The sequence below is a fragment of the Leptonychotes weddellii genome, chromosome 7 (assembly GCF_054177405.1).
Source record: "Leptonychotes weddellii isolate Sample4059 chromosome 7, ASM5417740v2, whole genome shotgun sequence".
Taxonomy (NCBI): domain Eukaryota; kingdom Metazoa; phylum Chordata; class Mammalia; order Carnivora; family Phocidae; genus Leptonychotes; species Leptonychotes weddellii.
Window position 1 is genome coordinate 79513949 of NC_138375.1, and position 15010 is coordinate 79528958.

The 15010-nt window shown below is 35.9% G+C and overlaps 1 long non-coding RNA gene across 1 annotated transcript in view; it reads right to left on the minus strand.

Annotated features, from left to right (window-relative positions):
* Positions 1-9010: 9010 nt before the first annotated feature.
* The window catches only part of LOC145722657 (uncharacterized), a 31943-nt gene continuing 25943 nt past the window's right edge, over positions 9011-15010 (minus strand). Inside the window, exon 2 of the long non-coding RNA XR_014147083.1 lies at positions 9011-9279. This is a non-coding gene — a long non-coding RNA (uncharacterized LOC145722657). The remainder of the gene's footprint in view (positions 9280-15010) is intronic.

Below are 15010 nucleotides of genomic sequence, written 5' to 3' on the forward strand. Positions count from 1 at the left end.
AACAATCTTTTCCTTTTTTAATTTTATTTTATTATGTTATGTTAATCACCATACATTACATCATTAGTTTTTGATGTAGTGTTTCATGATTCATTGTTTGCGTATAACACCCAGTGCTCCATTCAATACGTGCCCTCTTTAATACCCATCGCCAGGCTAACCCATCCCCCCACGCCCTCCCCTCTAGAACCCTCAGTTTGTTTCTCAGAGTCCATAGTCCCTCATGGCTCGTCTCCCCCTCCGATTTCCCCCCTTCATTTTTCCCTTCCTACTATCGTCTTCTTTTTTTTTTTTTTTTAACATATAATGTATTATTTGTTTCAGGGGTACAGGTCTGTGATTCAACAGTCTTACACAATTCATAGCGCTCACCATAGCACATACCCTCCCCAGTGTCTATCACCAGCCACCCCATCCCTCCCACCCCCCACCACTCCAGCAACCCTCAGTTTGTTTCCTGAGATTAAGAATTCCTCATATCAGTGAGGTCATATGATATATGTCTTTCTCTGATCGACTTATTTCACTTAGCATAATACCCTCTAGTTCCATCCGTTGCAAATGTAAAACAATCTTTTCTCATGTCCAGTTTCCATATTTTATATAGTTAAACTTAAAGGTATTTGATTATAGCAAAAGAACTTTCTTTTCCCCTAATCATGTCTTAACAACTGTTTGTACAAAGGACCAATTTAACCTCCTTGCAAACTGAAAGAAATCATACCATCTGGCCTTATGAGTTGAACTAAAACCTAACTGTGGTGCAGTTGTGGAAAAGTTGTAAAGGTTATCTAGTAAGACAAGGAAATTTGAATATTGCTGAACTATACATATATTCCAATATCAACTGTATGATACAAATTGAAAATATTTATAAGTAAAATTTTTCCATGTTGCATTAGTATTAATGGGTTTTTTTAAATATTCTGAAATTTTAAAACACAAAATTTAGAAATATCCATTATCATATAATAACTAAATATTACTTCAAAAATTATATTTAAAACATAAGCATAAGAAATTAAAAAATAAAACTCTTTATGAGCCATTGGTACAATACTATATATCTCTTATGATGCTCAATAAAAATTAATTGCTTTCATATTACTGTTTCATAATATTACATTAGGTACTATTTTTTTATACATAGAAATCTAAGATTTTTATTGAGAAAATACTGATAACACAGGAACTGACCATAAAAACAAATTTAGACCTTTTTGGAAAAAGAGAGCATATATAAATTTAAAAAGCCAGACTCTTCCTACAAATGAAAGCTCAAGACAAATAGTAAACTAGCGAAAAGTAGTTGCATTAGAAAGGCTCTAATACTTCTCATCTCAACTACTTTATCTCCAACAAATGTAACATGACTGTTCTAAACTACCGTCTGAGCTTATATACAGCATATATATTTATCAAGCACTTCCTTCTTTTTGAACATTAGTAGGAGCTAAACCTGTCTAAAGATATATTACTTAGAGATTTTCAAATCTAAGTAAAGACAGGGGCCAACTATCATTTAATAACAGAATCTCCTTCTGTGCACATGCATTTTTCTAGACTATAAACAATGCAAATATACGAATGCTTTGGCAGTCTCCATACATTAAACATTACTGTTCATCCCTATTGCTTTCATTTTTGGAAAGAACACAATATCATTGCAATCAAAAAGCAAAATCTCCTCTATTTTGGTAATTTTTGTTTTAGTGTTAAATTTGTCAACATAGAGTTTTTAACATGTAAACTCACTTTTCTCAGAAAACAATTATATGCTTTAGCTAATAAGAGTGTCCATTTAAAGAATTATATCAAAGTAGGCATGATAAAAACATTTTTAAATTTATTGGTACAAGGTATTCCACACCGAAAGCAACAAATGAACAGAAGTCTGTTTCTCCAACAGTGTGAACATACAAGAGCCATTAACACTAAAGCGAGTTCTATGCTCAGCCTTGAGAATTCAATAGGTTTGACTTCTCAATACTTTCATTTTAATGTCATCCATATCCAGAAATTACCAAACTACCTTGGTACAAGGACTCATTTGTTTGCAATCTGGTCTGATACGAAATTGTTCCAAGACAGCCTATCTTTTAATATTTGGTATATATTTTTAACAAGGTGCTGGCAGTTACGTGGAAGGAACATAGCAAGATACTGAGTTCTTAGGAATAAAGACTTAGGAGTCCTTTGAGACAATACTTTTAAATTAGATAGACCAGAATAAGTAAATTTGTATCAAAATGTAAAATAAGAGCAGACAAAAATCTTAATCAGTGAACACATTTCATTTAAGAAAGTTGTGATTCATCATACTCGTTTACGGTAATGCTTCTTCCTAGGCACAGGAAAAGAAAGTATACTTCTATTCAGAAATTGAATTTTATAAAAGAGCAATGTAAATGAATACCTTTCTACTCCACATTATAGATTGCATATTTAATTACTTAATGTATAAATAATTTAAGTTTGAAATGGACTTGAACTTTCATTTCCTAGAATTTTGAGATATATGGCCAAGGGAAGTTTGACCCTTGAGTTAATCTATTTCTCTAAAAATCCATGTACCAGAACTGGTTCAGACCTAGAAAGGGTCAGCTACGTGAGTTAAAGGCCCACCCCTGATTAGAGATTCTTAATTAGAGAACTCTCTAATAGGCATAAATTCCTTTAATTTTCTCAAAGTTTGGGGTAATTTCAGCCAGGCATTCAAAGCAGAATACTAAGTATTTCTTCAGGAAAGTAGAAGTTATGGCAGAGAATAGCCACAAATGTTTTCATTTACTTCCTGCTACAACTTCTACAAGACATTAGGATCTAGTTACTATTTATAGCTCCCTTGCCAGCTTTCATGGTCTGTGACTGTATTAGTCATTGTACTGCTCAGAGATATGCTCATTTGGCCAGAAAAACAACATTCTGAATATTTTTAAGACATGACATACAATTGAAGTTTTGCCCAAGGTGCAGAACAAAACAGGTTAAAGTGTTGCTTAGCCAGAAACGACAAATAAGATACATTTCTCCAACTTCCTTCCACAACCCTTCTTGATAGGAAAAGTCAGAAAGAAGAATTTTGAACAAACATTTAGCTAGGCTGAGAGTGACAACTGGTTTGCTTGATGTTCTTAGTAACATCCTGACTCCGTGGAGGTGGTGCATCTGGTTCAGAGTTGAATATTTGTGACTTGAATAATTCACCAAAATATGCCTGCTTTGAGAGGAGAAATGTAACCTTTTCTAAGACTTTTCAACATTTTCTTTATAAGGCAGAGCACTTCTAAGCTTTAGTCAATTTTTTGTGCTTGTCAGATTTCCTCTTTCTCTAGTCTCAAAAATTAGTAAAAGCAGACCATAGTCAATGAGGTGGCCTGCACGGATCACATCTATAAAATCTGGTAGAAAAATATACTAGATAAAAGCACTGACACTACATCAGATCACCTCCGTTAGAATTTCAGTTCCAACAGTAACCCCAGAAAAGCTATATAATCTTGTTTCTTCATCTGCAAATTGGGAATAATACAAGTCTGGGGATGATTAAATAGATCAGTACCAGAAACAGAGCCTGGCATACAGAATCACTATACAAATGGTTTTCTATTGTCAGCATCAAACTATTTTCTCAGAGGCTAAATTACATAATATATATGAGTATCTCACAGATTATTACATAATCTAGTTGGTCAACTGCAATACAACATTTTCAAAATCACCCTATTTTATAACACCCAGGCTAACCCATCCCCCCACCCCCCCTCCCCTCTAGAACCCTCAGTTTGTTTCTCAGAGTCCATAGTCTCTCATGGTTCGTCTCCCCCTCCGATTTCCCCTCCTTCATTTTTTCCTTCCTCCTATCTTCTTCTTCTTTTTTTTTAAACATATAATGTTTTATTAGTTTCAGAGGTACAGGTCTGTGATTGTTATATGCAAACAATGAATCATGGAACACTACATCAAAAACTAATGATATACTGTATGGTGATTAACGTAACATTAAAAAAAAAAGAAAAATTCACCCTATTTGAAATAGTTTTTTCTATTTTAAATACTTTTGTATAAGCAAATATCTAAATGATAAGCAAATATCTAAAAGGACAAGCAATGATAATACCTTAAACAGTATATTAACATTGAAAACCTTTCTGAGCTTTGGATCACAGATGTCAGGGTCATTTTACTTATTTTTTACCTCGTGATTAGTTAACATTTTTGTGAAGGAAGTTTCAATAGCCTTTAGAAGTCAAAGAAATTGGGAATAAATAAAAAACACAATAAAAATAAAAACAAAAACAAGAAAACCATTTCTGCTTATCATTAGAAATAATTTAGATCAACAAGTATTCCTGATATAAAGATCTGATTTTCTGTGTGTGTGTGTGTGTGTGTGCGCGCGCACACACACACATGTACATGTGTCAGTAAAATTCACAACTTGCTTTAGGACAGTTTAAAGTAGAGAGTTCCTTGAAATCTGACTTTGACATTTGTTGAAACTGTCAGTTCTTCAGTAGTTTATAAGAGTTTCTTCAAAGATGTCACTTTAGGAAGACACTAACTCTAAAACACATGATGGTTTTGGGAGACAAACAATAAGAGACTCTTAATCTCAGGAAACAAACTGAGGGTTGCTGGAATGGAGGGGGGTGGGAGGGATGGGCTGGCTGGTGATGGACACTGGGGAGGGTATGTGCAATGGTGAGCACTGTGAATTGTGTAAGACTGATGAATCACAGACCTGTACCCCTGAAACAAATAATACATTATATGTTAAAAAAAGAATAAATAAAAAATATTTTTAAAACATATAAAAAATAAAACACATGATGAAGACCAGCCGGGTGAAAGATGGGGCAATCACATATATCCTGCTGAGGGATACTAAGTAAGAACTGCCCCCAAATCATGCTCCAAAATTCCCTAAAAGGGAAGAGATGATTTAAATATTCTCTTGTGTGGGGCCATTTTTAATATTCTTGTGTTTTCTTTTATAAGATATGCAAATTAATTACAGTCATTTCCAGCTCTGACTCAAATGAGTTTCAAAACTGAAACAGAATATGGTGTGGGAAAGGCACTAGTGAAAAGAATTCTTTGCTTGAAAACATTTTCCAGACTAGTCAGCTTCAGAAGGAAAATGGTGGTAGTGGTAGGAGGTATTCAGTGTACCTCTATGCCTTTAGAATTCTCATGCCTTCCTTTTTTTTGCTCTTTTTCTTTAAAAAAAAAAAAAAGCAATAGGGAATTTTATCTACCTTCCACTATCATATAGACAGTTTATAGTTTTACTACTAGAGAAAAAGTTGGCAGGTTTTGTTCTAGATTTTTTTTAAGTATTTTAAGTAGTTTTTTTAAATTAGTATTATTTTTGTATCTTTCCTGTCCATTCATGACATTTAATTAAAAGCCACTAGTAATCAAGAAATCACCAGGTCCATTCATACTTTAAATGTACAAAGTTACCAATGTTGCATATCTTATAAAAACCCATGGTATTGCTTAAACAAACCCTTATATGAACACAATTCTTCAAACTACACATGAAAAATCATCTGACCAAGAACACTGGGAAGATTCAATGTCATTGCCCTTAGAACTGCTCCATCCTAGTTTGCATAGTATATGGACATTTACGTAAATTTGAATATATAAGTCTTATATGCTCCAGTGTTAAAATTTCCCCAATGGAATTTTAGCTTCAGATAAATATCTGAATTCTTTCTTGTCAACAGTGTCAAGTAGTCTCATTTATTAATTTATTCATTTATTAATGAAATGAGTCATAGATCCTCTGTTCTTTGATCTAGAATACTTTCCTTGTCACTGTAATTGTATATAACTTTTTTAGACAATATCTAACAAGTCATTGATGAAGAGTACTAAGCAACCTAATGGCCTGAAAGAGTCCATAAGGTCCTCAGTATCTAACTTAAAATTAGAAAGTGGAAAGTTACTCTAGGAACATTCTGGACTTGGAGGCTTTGTTTTCAGGATGAAACTTAAGGCAGTATACCACATCAGCTTTTCAAAAACAGTGGAAGTGTTTAAAAGTGTACATCAGAGTTGTGGCAGAGACCAACACTGTACGATCCCTTGGGTGGGCAGCCAGCTAGCTGGGGGCAAGTCAATTACACTGGACTGCTTCCACTATGGAAGGAATAGCACAGTGTTCTTACTGGAATGGACACTTACTGTGGATACAAATTTGCCTTCCCAGCACACAACACTTCTGCCAAAACTGCCACTGATGGACTTGTACAATGCCTTATCTATGGTCATGGTATGCCACACAGCATTGTTTCTGATCAAGGAACTTACTTCACACAGCAAATCAAGTGTGGCAATGGGTCTAGGCTCATGGAGTTCACTGGTTTTATCATGTTCTCTACCATCTTAAAGCAGGTAGCTTGACAGAACAGTGGAATGGCCTCTCAAGACTCAATTACATTGACGGCCTAGCGGTAATACCTTGCAAGTCTGGAACAAGGTTCTTCTGGAAGCTGTATATGTTCTGAATCTGCATCTCCCACAGCTGGTGCTGTTTCTCCCACAGCCAGGAGTCACAGATCCAGGAATCAAAGGGTAGAAATGCGAGTGAGATCATTCACTATTACCCCTAGTGACTCATTAGAAAAATTTTTCTTCCTGTCCCCAAAAACTTATGTTCTACTGGCCTAGTTCTTAGTTCTAAAAGAAGGAATCCTTCCACCAGGAGACAATGATTCCATTGAACTGCAAGTTAAGACTGCCCCTCAGTCACTTTGGGCTCCTCATGACTCTGAATCAACAGGCAAAAAAGGGCATTAATGTACTGGCTAGGGTGATTGATACTGACTACCAAGGGAAAACTGAACTGCTACTCCACAGTCATGATAAGGAAGAGCATGTCTGGAGTACAAGAGATTTCTTAGGGCATCTCTTACTATTATCATGCCTTGTGGTTAACATCAGTGGAAACTACAACCTAAATCAGGCAGCACTATTAATGGCCCAGACCATTAAAGAATGAAGGTCTGGGTCACCTCACCAGATGAAGTACCCCTCAGTACCAGCTGAGGGGCTTCCTGAAGGCAAAGGGAATACAGAATGAGTAATGGAAGAAGGTAGTTATAAATGCCAGCTTTGGGGTGCCTGGCTGGCTCAGTTGGTAGAACATGTGACTCTTGATCTTGGGGTCATGAATTCAAGCCCCACTTGGGGAGTAGAGTTTACTTAAAAAAACAAAGACAAAAACAAACAAAAAATACATGGGTAAAAATTAAATACCAGCTACAACCACATGACCAGAATGACTACTATAATTATATTGAGCATTTCCTCCTTATTTTGTTATATGTTTGCATGTGTGTGTATAATGTAACATAAGATATACTGACTTTATATCATGGTTATTAAGTTACAGGGTATCAAGGAAAATGGTAAACACTACTCATGAACTTTGTATTCTCTTCTGGAGAAAGATTAGGTGCATTTTAGGTTGTACACAGGACAGCTGTATCATGTTAGGCAGAAATGTGACTTTATCACCTTTATTTGGAGATTAAGGATCATTTAAGGAGATGTATATGGGTGCCAAGTTGACAAGGACTGTACATGTGATGATTAATTTCATGTGTTAACTTGGCTGGGTCATGAGATGCCCAGATATTTGGTCAAACATCATTCTGTTTCTGTAAAGGTGTTTTTAGATGAGATCAGCATTTAAACTGGTGGACTCCGAATGAAGCAGATTGTCCTCCCTAATGTGGGTGGGCCTCATCTGATCAGCTGAAGGCCTGAATAGAACAAAAAGACCAGACTTCCCCAAGCAAGAGAGAATCTGCCAACAAACACTTGAGACTCCATCTGTAACATCAAATGGCCTTCGGACTCAAAATGGAACACTGCCTGCCCTGGGTCTCCAGCCTGTTAGCCCACTCTGCTGCAGATTTTGGACTTGCCAGCCTCTATAACTGTCTGAGCCAATTTCTTATAATAAATATCTTTGTGTGTGTATGTGTGTGTGTGTGTGTGTGTGTGTGTATATATATATCCTAATGACTCTGTTTTTCTGGACAGTCCTGACTGATATACTGGAAAAATTAACTTTTTGTCATGACCAAGTTAAACATACCTTCCTCAGCCATCCTCCTAATTCTTGTGTTATTCAACATGTCTCTGTCTCTGTCTCTCTCCTGCTACTCTGCTATCCTATTTCTTTTTAATTTTTTAATTTTTTATTTTATTTATTTATTTATTTTTAAGATTTTATTTATACACGAGAGACAGAGAAAGAGACAGAGAGAGGCAGAGGCAGATGCAGAGGGAGAAGCAAGCTCCCCGCTGAGCAGGGAGCCCGATGCAGAGCTCCATCCCAGGATCCTGGGATCATGACCTGAGCCGAAGGCAGATGCTTAACCGACTGAGCCACCCAGGAGCCCCTGCCATCCTCCTATTTCCTAAATTCATGGTGTTCACCAAAGAACTCTTTCCTTGGCAAACTCTCTTCCTTGCCAATTTCATTTAATATTAATTTGAACTAATATTTAAATTAATTGTCAAATATATATTCCCAGCCTGACCGCCCTCTGAAGTCAGATATCCTCATTTCCAAGTGCTTGCTAGAGTCTCCATCTGGTTATTCATCAGATATGTTGAAAACTGAACTATTTTTTTTTCTTCTAAAAGCTACACCTATTTTCCTTATTCTGTTAATGTCCTATTTTCCTTATTGTGTTAATAGCACAACTTTCCACCCTAGTTATCCTCAGCTCAAAATCGCACTTTCTCTCTTTTTTATACACAACTAGTTGGTGAATCCTGACATATTTTCCTCTGCAGTATTGTGACATCTGTTCTCTCTACTCCATCATCCCTCTTCCCCTGCCATTCACACCTTGGTTCAAGCTCAAGGTAAGTCCCCCTCGCTGGATTTCTGCAAGAACCTTCTAACAGGTTTCCTTTCTTCTAAGCTTCTCCCTTTCATCCATTTTCCCTACGATCCTGACATTATTTTCCTGAAGAAATGATACAAAAATCTTCAGTGGAAAAGGAACGAGTGAACAAGAGCTCAGGAAAAACACTTTCCACCCAAACAGACTGCCATCCCTGTCTCTATTTGGAGATACTGGCTGCACCACAAAGCCAACCCAAACCGTGAGATACCTGAGTTGTCAATGCAGTACAAGAGCAGTACACCACCCACGAAGGATGCAGGATGGGGTGCAGTTTTACGGGTGCAAGGCAGAGTAAAAACAAATGCCGGACTCAAGATAATGGCAAGGGCTCAAGAGCCTGAAAAAGAGAAATAGGAAACAACAGTCGACCCAGAGGCTATCCAAGTGGAGGCTCATCCAAAGGATGAGCAAAAAACCTGAGAGACAGGGCCATTCTAATCCATATTCTCTCTCCCTCTCTCCCCCTCTCCCTCTCCAGCCTTTGCAAATCCAAGGTAAAGTAGAATCCTTGCTGAAGGCATTTACAATTTCCCACTTATGTTACAGTTGTTTTTATACCCTTCTACCGTCCTACTTTCCTCTAAGTTCCTTGACAATAACTTCTATCGGAGTCATTGTGGTATGTCTCCCCTACAACAGCAGTTGTCCTATTCACAGTGAACACAATAAAAGTTTGCTAAAATAACACATTTAAGCTTTTTAAGTTTTTTAAATCTATAGTTTATATAAATATTTTTGATGACCTGGTACATTAGCACTAAATGCAACTTTAACAAACAAAATTATTCTTCTTTTCTCTTTCCTGTCACAGCTTTCAAAGAACCCAATCAGATATGGCAATAAATCTGTCATTCACTATCTGTGAAATCCTAATAAAGATTTTTTTATTATTATTCTTCAAAAATGAAGAATAATTTTGGTAAGAATTTTTTGAAGAATAATAATGGTAACAGTTATACATATATTGCACTTACGATGTGCCAGGCACTGATCTTGATACACACTAACTCATGTAATTTTTATAACACATCTATGATGCCAGTACAAAAAAAAGAAACTGAGGTACAAAGAGCTTAAAGAATGTGCCCAAATTCACACAGCTAGTAAGCAGCAGAGTCAGAATTCAACTCCAGGCAGTCAGGACCCAGAGTCCAAGATCTTATGCCACTCAACAAAATAGAACTCTTATCATATTCTCCCCACCGCTCAGAAAAAGGCCCAAGTGGGAGGGATGATCCCTGGTTTGAAGGGCACATCATCTTCCAGCTCACTCCAGAGAGTAACCCTTGAACCTCTTCTCAAGGGTGAATGCAAAACACTCTAGAGCCAAGAGCACATGAGGGATCAAGGACTCCACTGGGTATTTTTTAAATGGCAATTGTGCAATGAAAATTCTAGTAATATATCTCCAATGTCATTGTATAAGGCTTTTGGTACAGGGAGATATAGAAAATGACGTGTTTTAAGGGTGTTGCCTTTGTAGTAGCCTCAAAACCAAATTTTCTAAAAGGTAAAGTAGAATATATGTGAGGACTGGAATCACGAATACCCTTACTGCACACACCCTGCTGTGAGTTACTCTTTGAAGAGAATTGCTGCTTAGACTTCAAACCACCACTGTGACCTCAAGAGGTTAGCAGAAAAGAGAAATTCTTTGGTTCAGAAACCATAACATGGGTATAATGCCATTTAAAGGCACAAGATTTAGAACTCAATGTGGCTTTTTGGAAAAAGTCAGTCAATCCTCTTCTGAAAAAGAAGAAAACTCAATGAAGTATAATGCTTTTAAATTCCAGATTAATATACAAAGCTAAAAGCAATAATATATTATTTTGCCCATAAAAATAGATTCTATGTTCTTAAACATCAAGTAAATCATATTTGTGAACTGATCATGTCCATACCAGGTATTTTTTAAATTTGTGACAATCTTTTCATTGTGAAATGACAGTTGTCTGTTAGTGCTCTGAAGAAAGAAATAGTGAAACATAGGCTGCATGAAATATGTTGAGCCCATGGAGAATATATGACATAGCAAGAGGAAAAAACCCCAAAAGCCAGGCCAGGCAGCTCCAGTCTAAAGCAGTGGATTTAAACCACTTATCTGTAGATCTGACTGATCATTTCATTGATCTATATGAGCTTATGACTGAATTAGGAGGAAGAAAAAACGAAACACTTCTCAGGTTTTCATTACAGGAAGATTCCTAACTCACATCTCTCACAGATTCACAGGGTCATATTTTTATAATGATCTCTAAGCATCCCTCCTCTGAATTCAGTAATTTTTGTCTTTAAGCATCTAACCAAGAAGGGATTTTCTCTTTGTTCCAGGATACCAGAAAATAGCTAATAATTACTATTATTGTTGTTGTTATAAAAATAAGAAAACAAGAGGGGAGAAAATGGAAGAAAAATATAGTTTTAATTTGTGTAATTTCTTGTAAAACATATCAAGTTACATTATACCCTTCTCCTCTCAGACAAACTTATCAAAATAACACCTTGCTAGTTTTCTCTAGTGTCATTCTAACTATGTGCACTTAGACTAATACAAACATTTTGTTACTAGACTATTTGGTATATAATGACTAAATCTCTAATACTCATAATAAACACTTGCTCAATACAACAGATGCTCTTAGATTTCCTTTAATGGACTGATTAATATAAGAGTAACTACTGGTAGAAAAAGAAAAAAAAATTCTAGTCACTTTTGATGGAAAAACTATTACTATAAGACTTACATGATGTTCACAGCCTCGAGTGAGTGATTTTATCATTCTAAGCTGTTTAAAATAATCAGCCTCATAAAAGTTTAATGACCACTACTTTCTCTCTGTATTTATAGAGAAGCCTCCTCATTCATTTACAAAGAGACAGACTAAATTCTCAAATACTTGCATTATTCAATTCTTACATGGCATGAGCTTTCTCTGTTCCAAGTCTCAAATGTATCCAAATTAGTTTTAACCCCATAATACAAACCGCATGATCTGTAGACTTTTCTATACAAATTTCAGATTGTCTATTGAGAGGATTTAAATATTGTTGATTTTTAATCTAATTTAATTAACTCACTATACTGAGTACACTGCAATATAGCTTCACTAGTATTCCTTAGGCAAAGAGATAACTATATAATTTTATTGGGATGATGCCAAGAGCATATAACTAATATATCATCTATAATAAGCAAAGTGGAAAAGCATATTCCCTCTGCACAGGTGGATGGTAGTATTTGTGCCAAATAATATAGCATTCCTCTCCCTACTTGGTATTTTAAACATGCATTTTGTTGTCAGGCTCCCTGCCAATAGGCTGCATGGGTTGCAACGGAGTCTAGCTGATAATTCAAAAGGTGAGTTAATTAGGGGTTGCAGTTTGGAATGTTACCAAGCTGCTGCTTAGACATATATCTGCTTTCCATACAGGTGTGCAATATTGACAGCAAATTTTAGAAGTGTGATGACATTTTTACCTTTCACTTACTTGATTAAATTTTTATATGGCTCGTACTTTAAGGGGGAATATAAACCATACCTTTTTGTTCAAGTAGCTATTTATCGTGAGAAAGTACTTAGGGTGTTCAAAAGAAATATAATATTAAATATATTAACTAAATATTCTTGAGACCACATACATTCTTCCATTATAGCACAAAGGTTAATTTTTGAAGTATATCAGTCAAAATTAACCATTTATACTGCCGTACCTTTCATTCACAGGTTCAAAAACCATGATGACTCAGAAGACAGATCACAATGAAGCTCTGTTAGTTTATAATACTGTATTTATAGATGGTAACATTTCCTAGACTGATAATAGGCCACAAGAGAGAAAAGATTTCAACTTCAGGTCTATGTTTGCTTTAATGTCATAGCAGGAGAAGCAAACACTAATAAAAAGGCCCCAATTTTGATGTGTATCTGAGAATTTATCTGGATGAGAATTAGGTAAAAAAATTTAGCCACAACATAAAAAAATTTAGCTGCAACAAGATATAACATTCTATAATATACATTTTACCATCTTAGCAACTCTCAGAAGTTCAATTTCTTAAATGAATTTATTATGATTAATGAGCTTTAAACACTTAGTATCTAAATATCCTTTTAGAGTTGCCCTATTTTTTCCTAAAATACTAGGAAAATATGCATGATCAGAAGATAGAGCAATTAATTGTGAAAATGATTTCTATATAATTGATGTTTCCCTTTTTCCTCATTTCTCCCTGTCAAAATCAGACACCAGCTTCAATCATATGTCCCAGTATTATTCCTTTATTTCCTGATTTCCCCCAAATAAAAAGTAATTTTACTAAACTCCCAAGTCTTATATTTATAGAATTCTAGAAGACTCTTTACATAGGACCTTCAGTTATGTTTGCATATTTAGTTATGTTACTACGATAAAGATGAGGATGATGATGATGACAGAAATGAAAACATTCAAGGATAGAACTGTTTTTAAAATTGTTAAACCTAAAAAAAAATCACCTGATTTGGGTCCTTTTATGTATTTGTAGAAAGTAAGTATCTTGACTTGGTTCCACTGAAAACTGAGCCTCAGACAAAGATGTGACAACATGTAGTTTAACTGGAAAGCCAGCCCAGGAAGCAATAGTGAGGGAGTGAGGAGAGAGGCAGGGAAGTAAAAATCCAAATGTAAGAGCTTATTATTGTTTTTGCATCTGTCAGGTCTCAGTTCTGCTGGGACCTCTGAGGAGCATACAAAATGCCTTCTAACACTGTCCACCTGAAGGACTACCAGTTCTTTTTTTTTTTTTTTCACTGTTCAGGAATTGTCCCCTGAAAGCAATAAACATCCCACACTTAAATAACCCACACTTCTCAGCAGTGCTCATTTCAGGTCATAGCTCGGAGAAAGCCCAGAGGATAAAAGCTGAAAGATACACACATCACATGCTTGAGATGGGACACCACCATTCAGAGAGAAGTCTGGGCTCAAAGGAACCATGCAATGCAACTGGGACTGCAAGTGCAGGTGGCTGAAGGGATGTGACAACGGATACCAAAGATGTCTGCTATCGTAAGAATTAAGTTATTTTTCAAACAAGTACTTTCTACAAGCTTTGTTGTTAAATTTTTTAGTTCAGTCTCAATCAAAAAGTAATTAAGCAATGATATGCTTTAGCCTATTTCTGTAGGAAAGGAGGGGATTAGCTAAGATTTCTTGCCCCCAAGCACAGACTGGTGGTTTATTATCATAAAAATTCGGTCTTCTTTGATAAGGTAGCCCAAATCAGCTCCAGTGAGAAATGATAACAGACCATAAAATAATCAAAATATACATGGCAGGAAGAAACTAGAAAAAAAAATCCAAGACAATTTGGAAATTGTGGTAAATGAGATTACTGATTGGTAAATATTCATCACTTCTTTCTCCACACCTATCATAGATTTTTATGTCAGGAGCCCCTAATAAATCATACTTCCAGATGTTCAATACTCCTACATAATGGCTCTGTGACTGGCTTTAGCCAATGGGACATTGCCAGCTATGATGCAAGGAGAAGCCTGGTTAACATTTGTACACTGGAGCATATCCCTTTTTGAACTCTACACCCCATGAAAGGCAGGCACCATACAGACACTCGACCATAAAGAAACTCAGGCTAAACTACTAAATGACAAACCCTAGAGGAAGCCATCTTAGATTTGTCTGACACTAGCTGAGCTCTCGTCTTAAAGCAAATGCTTAAGTAACTCAGTTATACCACATGAAGCAAAAGAACTATACATAAAATCATGAAAAACAATAAAGCATTGTTGTTTAAGCTACTTAATGCAGGTATTTTGTTTTGGAGATGATACAGAAATTGATGCCAGAAATAGAATTGTACACAACAAACCTAAAATTTATGGCATTGACCTTGGGGACCAGAAATGAGTTGAGACCTGAAAGGTGGCAAAGTGACTGTTAGTAGAGCTGAAAGAGCAGAAAGAAAATGCAGTTGAAGGTTAGAGAAAGGGAAACTTTTTTTTTTAAAGATTTTATTTATTTATTTGAGAGAGAGAGCACACGAGGCGGGGGAGGGTCAGAGG